Here is a 5,851-nt window from a genome sequence, read left to right as displayed (position 1 = left end):
CATCAGGTGGCAACAACTGACAAAGCAGATTTGGAAGCACATGGAGTTATGCTTCCAAGTGCCATGGAGGGAGCTGAGGGCTGGGATGCCCCAGGAGCTTTCCTGAGTCCCTGCAAGCCGCACACGTGGCAGGAATGGGGGAGTGGAGGGCAGGAGTCGGGAAACTCTTGGGAAAGTGTCATAAATACCTCTCAGTATTCCCCGAGATAGCAGAGCCCATGCATGCACTGCTGGCTGCAATCACCAGCCTCTGTGAGAAATTGTTTGTCTTGGTCTTTGCATTAGGTAAATGCCCAACCCAAAATCACTGATAACGGCAGACACCAAAAAAAAAAGAAAGAAAAAGCCAAAAACAGCCCAGAGACAAGGTCTCCTTGGGCCCCCAATCAGCAACAAAAAAGGCAGCAACCAGACAGCCATTTAGTGAACATCTCAAAGCTATCTACCGTCTGCTGGAGGGGCTTTAAAGGCATCAGATTTGTGTGTTTGGCTCAAGCCAAGTGAATTGTAGTCTAAAGCTTTTCCTTGAATTCAAGGCTGTGTTTACTGCAGTCAGGGCGAGGGGAAGGAGGCAACCCCAAAGCCCTCCCTCCTCCTCTTCCCCCACCCTGCAAGCCCCAGGCTTGAAACTTGATTTAAAAAAAAAAATACAAGATTGAATTTCAGTTTGCAGGATTAGGGAGATGACTTTTAGGGGCTGCTTGTTGGAAAAAAAGGAAAGCAAAGCAGCTGGGAGGGATTAGGCTGAGCTGGCGTCTGCACTTTCAACTGATTCAATTTTGCTCCACAAGACATTGTATCTGAGCCTTTCTGGAGACTATTCAAAGCAAATCATTTTCATTTTACCATTTGGTAAGTGATCAGAGTCTATTTTTAGTGTCTTGGAAGCGTCGGGGGTTTTCTCTCTATCCTTTTCTTTTCTTTTAATTTCTTTTATTTTCTTCTTCTTTTTTTTTTTTTTTTTTTTTTTTCTTTCTCCACTTTCTTCCACAATTGAATATCTGCATTTGGGGCATCAAGAACAGGCATGTTTGGAGGGAATGTTTACCACAGCCGGCAGCTTAAATTTATTTTATGCCTCACTTACAGAAGAAAGGGCACCAGAGAGAGAGGTTGGACCTGGCAGGGCTGTCAAACCACTCTCTCAAAAAGTCTCCCAGAGTCCAGACTCTGCATCAGTTTGGGTGGTTTTTGGGGTGATTCCTCATGATTTTGGCAGATCCAGCAGCTGTATGTGGGGCTGTTGACCGAGGTTGGGGTCCCCGTGCCCAGGAGCTGTTGGGCAGGGGGAGGACCTGGGATACATTCAAGGGCACAATCTGATGTTTCTCCTGGTAATCCCCACTTCCCACTCCCCTGCAAGGTTAATTTTACAACTCAGAGGTGTTTTGTAACATCTTTGGTGCTTTGGTTGCATTTTTAATTGAAAAAACCAGAAATCAGAAAACCTTCTTGAAAATTAGAAAAGGAAGAAAAAGTCTTACTCTTGGGAGAAAGACTTCTCTTTTCAGTTTAAATTCAGTTTCCCCACATTTTGTTTTTTCTTAATTTCACTTTACTGCAAACAAAAGAGTTTGAAGGGTGTTTTCTTTCTTTCTTTCTTTCTTTCTTTCTTTCTTTCTTTCTTTCTTTCGTCTTTCTGTCTTTCTCTTTTTTCTTCTCTTTCTCTTTTCCTCTCTTTCTCTTTACCTCTCTTTCTCTCTTTCTTTCTCTTTTTTTCTTTCTTTCTCTTTTTTCCTTTCATTCTCTCTTTTCCTTCCTTTCTCTCTTTTCCCCTCTTTCTCCCTTTCTTTCTCTCCTTCTCTCTCTGTCTCTGTCTGTCTCATTCTTGGAGATGTTTGGTCTGGTACATTGTTTCACAAACTGAAATTCTTCTGCAAAAAGGGGCACAGGCTGGGTGAGGGTCTCACAGCATCCTCTGGCCCCCCACAAACACAGCAGCTCCCTTAGACTTTGGGGAGAACAAGGGCTTTTGCAATCAATGGTTAAAAGCTTTTCTCTTGCTGGCCTTGCCACAGACCCATTATGTGCCTTTAGGGCAAGTTATTTATTGTCTTTGCACCTTCTCTTACATAAAATGCTTGTAGCAGAGAACAGAAAATGATAAATGCTGGGGCGTTTTCCACCTCACACTGCATTGCAAAATATCCCTTTGCTCCAGGAGCACGAGTGCCTTCTCTGCTTCCTAACCCAGAGACGGCAGATAAACAATGCAATATCAAATGCTGCATTTCCAAATCAAAAAAATCCAACCTTTGGACAAGAGTCCTTCAGGATGAATATTTCTCCTTTTGTTATATTCTCCAGGATGTTTTTTCTATTAGTGATGCGTACAAAGCCCTTGCTTTCTGTAACAGGGTGCAGATTGCGCTCCAGATCAGGTGGGTGAGTTTATTCAGTTTAGTTTGTAAAGCAGGGGAAGGCACTGTCCATCCCTGAAGGGCATCCCTGGGCAGTGTGGGGTGTTTGGAGGGACACCAGCCCTTTAGGACACACAGGGCCACTCACAATCAGCACTGACACTGCAAGATGCAGCTCAAAAGGAGGGGACAAAACAAGGAGGAATGTAATAAAACACCCTCTGGGCAAGGGGGAGAGCAGTGTGTAAAGCCCTAAGAGCAGCAGATCCAGAAAATAAGCTGTGGGTGAAGGCAGGGACACCATCCCCTGCCATGAGAAGCACCTTCAGGAAGGGTTGGTGAGAAGCCCAGGATCAGCTATTCCTTAACAACGAGGAGAAAACCTCTCCTGACTTGTTCTTGCTGTGCTGGGCTGAGCCTGCAGCCTGGCTGGGTGTTTTGGCCACAGCAATCCTCCACCCTGCAGAGCCAGGCAGCAAGAGCTGAGAGCCATTGTAATAGCAACAACCCTTTATTCACAAGCTGGAGCAAAAAAGGGATCTGCAAGCAGGGGGAGAGAAGGGGGTGGGGGGCAAAACACAACTGATCTTGTAAAAGAGACCCTTAAAAAATACCATACATGAAGGCCCTTCCTTGCTCAAGCTTTTTGTTTATCAGTCTGCAGTCAGAAGAGGAGAATGCAATAAGTGCGTGGCACACAGGGAACTGGGGGTAGGAGGGTCTCTTCTAATAAAAAAGAATGGACCTGAACAAAGAAAAAGGTTCTGCTAAACTGGTGGTGGCAGATGGCATCAGCCCCACCATGTTCCCTTTCAATTGCGGGAAAATATAGTAAAGCAATTTAATGAAAACGCTTAAATAAGCAAACAGTGCAGTTAATTGAACCCATATGCATTAGGAAGGAAATCTAAAGTATACTGATTCATTAAGTTTTATATAACTGTAAACCCCCAGAACCTAAGACAGAGTAAGAAGCCATGATGAAGTGCCAGCTAGAAGGGGACCTTCTACCCAGCTTCACTTGGATCTGTTTTGTTATGACAAGAACAAGTGGTTTTAACAAGTACACCATAAATCAGGAGTGTGCACTCCAGCCCAGAGCCTTCCAGGTACCAAACTCTGCTGCAAACTCACATTCCTTTTCCTCTGGTAGACTTTTTTATTTTCCAAGACAGAAATAACTGGGACTTGGATGCTGCCATCTGAAAAGAAAATAAGCAGGGACGAGCTGGTTCTTGAGGTCTATATTATTTTTTTTTTTTTTTATTCAAGAAAACTTGGTATTGCATCTGGATGATGCTCCCTGAGACACTTTTAAGTGAGGGCTACATGTCCCTCACACCTGGCTTTGGCAGGTAAAACAAACTCCTTTTTTTTTGGCAGTGAGCATGGTTCCCCAGCTGTGACTTTTGGACAGAAACAGGATAGACAGAAAGCTGGGACTGTAAAGGCAACAGCTATACCCACAGTTTAAAAACCACCCATAAATAAAATCCTGGGGAGAAAGCAGCTCTGGCATCATTGAAGCAAATTCAAGAGTTCCCTTTGATTACAAGAAGGGCAGAACTTCAGATGAGGAGATCAGGAAACCTCTGGCGATGTTTGGTTCAGGATTTACCTTGTGTGATTTGGAACTGGAGGTATCAGCTCTGTTAGCTGCTTTCACTGAGCTCTCCCTGGCTCATGAAACAAGATCCATTCAGTTTTCAGAGAAATCTGGTTTACTGCAAATAAAATCCAGCAAGCGATGATGAGCTGATCCCAAGGCACAACTGTGATCTGGGTTTTGGGTTTTGCAGTGATGCTGATTCAAAGTGTCATTGCAGTGAGCAAAGACCTTCATCCTCAGTGATTGGGGTCTGAAAGGAAGGGGCCCTACAGCCAAGAGAAGGCTCTCAAGGAAATTGGAAGGGCATCCAGAGCATCCAGGCTGGCCCAGAAGGTCATCAGTAACCTGTGGAGACACTGAGGCCTTTCCCATCCATATTCACCTGCTATGTACAACTCAGCAGATGGAGGATGTAACAGGAGAAAAAACTACAAAGGCAAAAAATTGCAAAAAATTAACTTTTCATTCATAAAGGTTGACAATCATTTCACAGTACAATTCTTCCTACTCAGGACTTAAAAAAACCCCAACCACTTGAAAATAAGCACAAAGAAAGCAGACATCTTTGATGAACATGCAGAACATTATTGAAAAAAATATTGATTTTAGAAAAACAATAAAGAATATGATAGATTTTGAGGCTGGGTCTTCATAGAGATTTACAAATATACTGGGTTTTTGTCTCTCTGCAGGTGGTTCTGCAGGGATCCCAAGGGATGGGGAGTGATGGGGGCACGGAGGTGCTTGGGGTGACCTGACCCTGCCACCCAGAGCACTTGGGCCATGCTGCAAAATAGATGGAGCCCCATTGTGAAGGGAGAAGTTCTGCTGGTAGGTGACTACTGCAGCCCCTGTTTGAATTTCCTGGATGTCAGGCACAGTTAATGTCAGGGAGACAGAGGGAGAGCTGAATTGTTGGCCCCAATTCAACAAGGCACTTAAGCACAAGCTTAACTGTAAGTACGCACTTAAGTCCCTCCTTATATAGCAGAACATATGTTAACACCTCGCTGAAGCCTGGGCTAAGTGCATGCTCAAAGTTAAGCATCTGCTTAAGAGCTTTGTTGAACCAGGACTGTTGTTTACTTCCAACAATTGATGTCTCCTGGAGTATCCACAGTTCTAGTTGCAAACCTCACGCATCTGTTTTCTCTTACGATTATTAATCGAGTCATTCTTTAAAAAACTCACAATCCTTGACAATCTGCAATTGCTGCCTTCAGGAGAGCAGGGAACCAACAAGGCAGGAGCATTTCCATACAGATGCCTCATGCCCTTCATTTTTCCTTTATTCTAGGGAGTTTAAGGGAAAGCAACAGTGTTACAAAACAATGTGGAGCCACCAACAATAGAAATGATCGTAATTTAATTTGATTACCAAAAAATGTGTTTCCAGTTTTAAGAACTGTAGAGATTGCTGGAATATAAACTTGTAAATGACAAATTGCTTATATAAATGTGTGTCAGGTTAATATATATACATGTAAATCACATAAATATAAAATTGGTCCGATAAATTGAACAGCTATGTCAAGAAATCTTGAGCTATTGGACATGGCTTAACTCCACCATCAGGTAGCAGAAGGGACCTTTTAGGGAAATTAGGGTAATTCACAATTTGTGTTGTTTGCAGTTATTCCCATTCCCAAGATGATGACCCCCCAAAGAAATAATGCTCCTTGTTAAAATGGACTGTAAGAGTCTGGGATGTCAGGATGCTCTCAGAAGTGACAGACAGGTAAGGCACAGAGCAACGTTTTGGTGTCTGCTCACCTTTTTTTAAGGTTTATTTTCTTTCACCTGGTTGTTGGGCGTCTGTGCTGTGCTCTGCTCCCCTTTGGGGGCAAGGCTGCTCCCTCTGTTCCTCCAGGCAGGTGCCCAC

Source organism: Agelaius tricolor, unplaced genomic scaffold, assembly GCF_023055355.1.
Source record: "Agelaius tricolor isolate 1412-34295 unplaced genomic scaffold, bAgeTri1.0.p SCAF_18, whole genome shotgun sequence".
Taxonomy (NCBI): domain Eukaryota; kingdom Metazoa; phylum Chordata; class Aves; order Passeriformes; family Icteridae; genus Agelaius; species Agelaius tricolor.
This window is presented reverse-complemented; position numbering follows the sequence as displayed.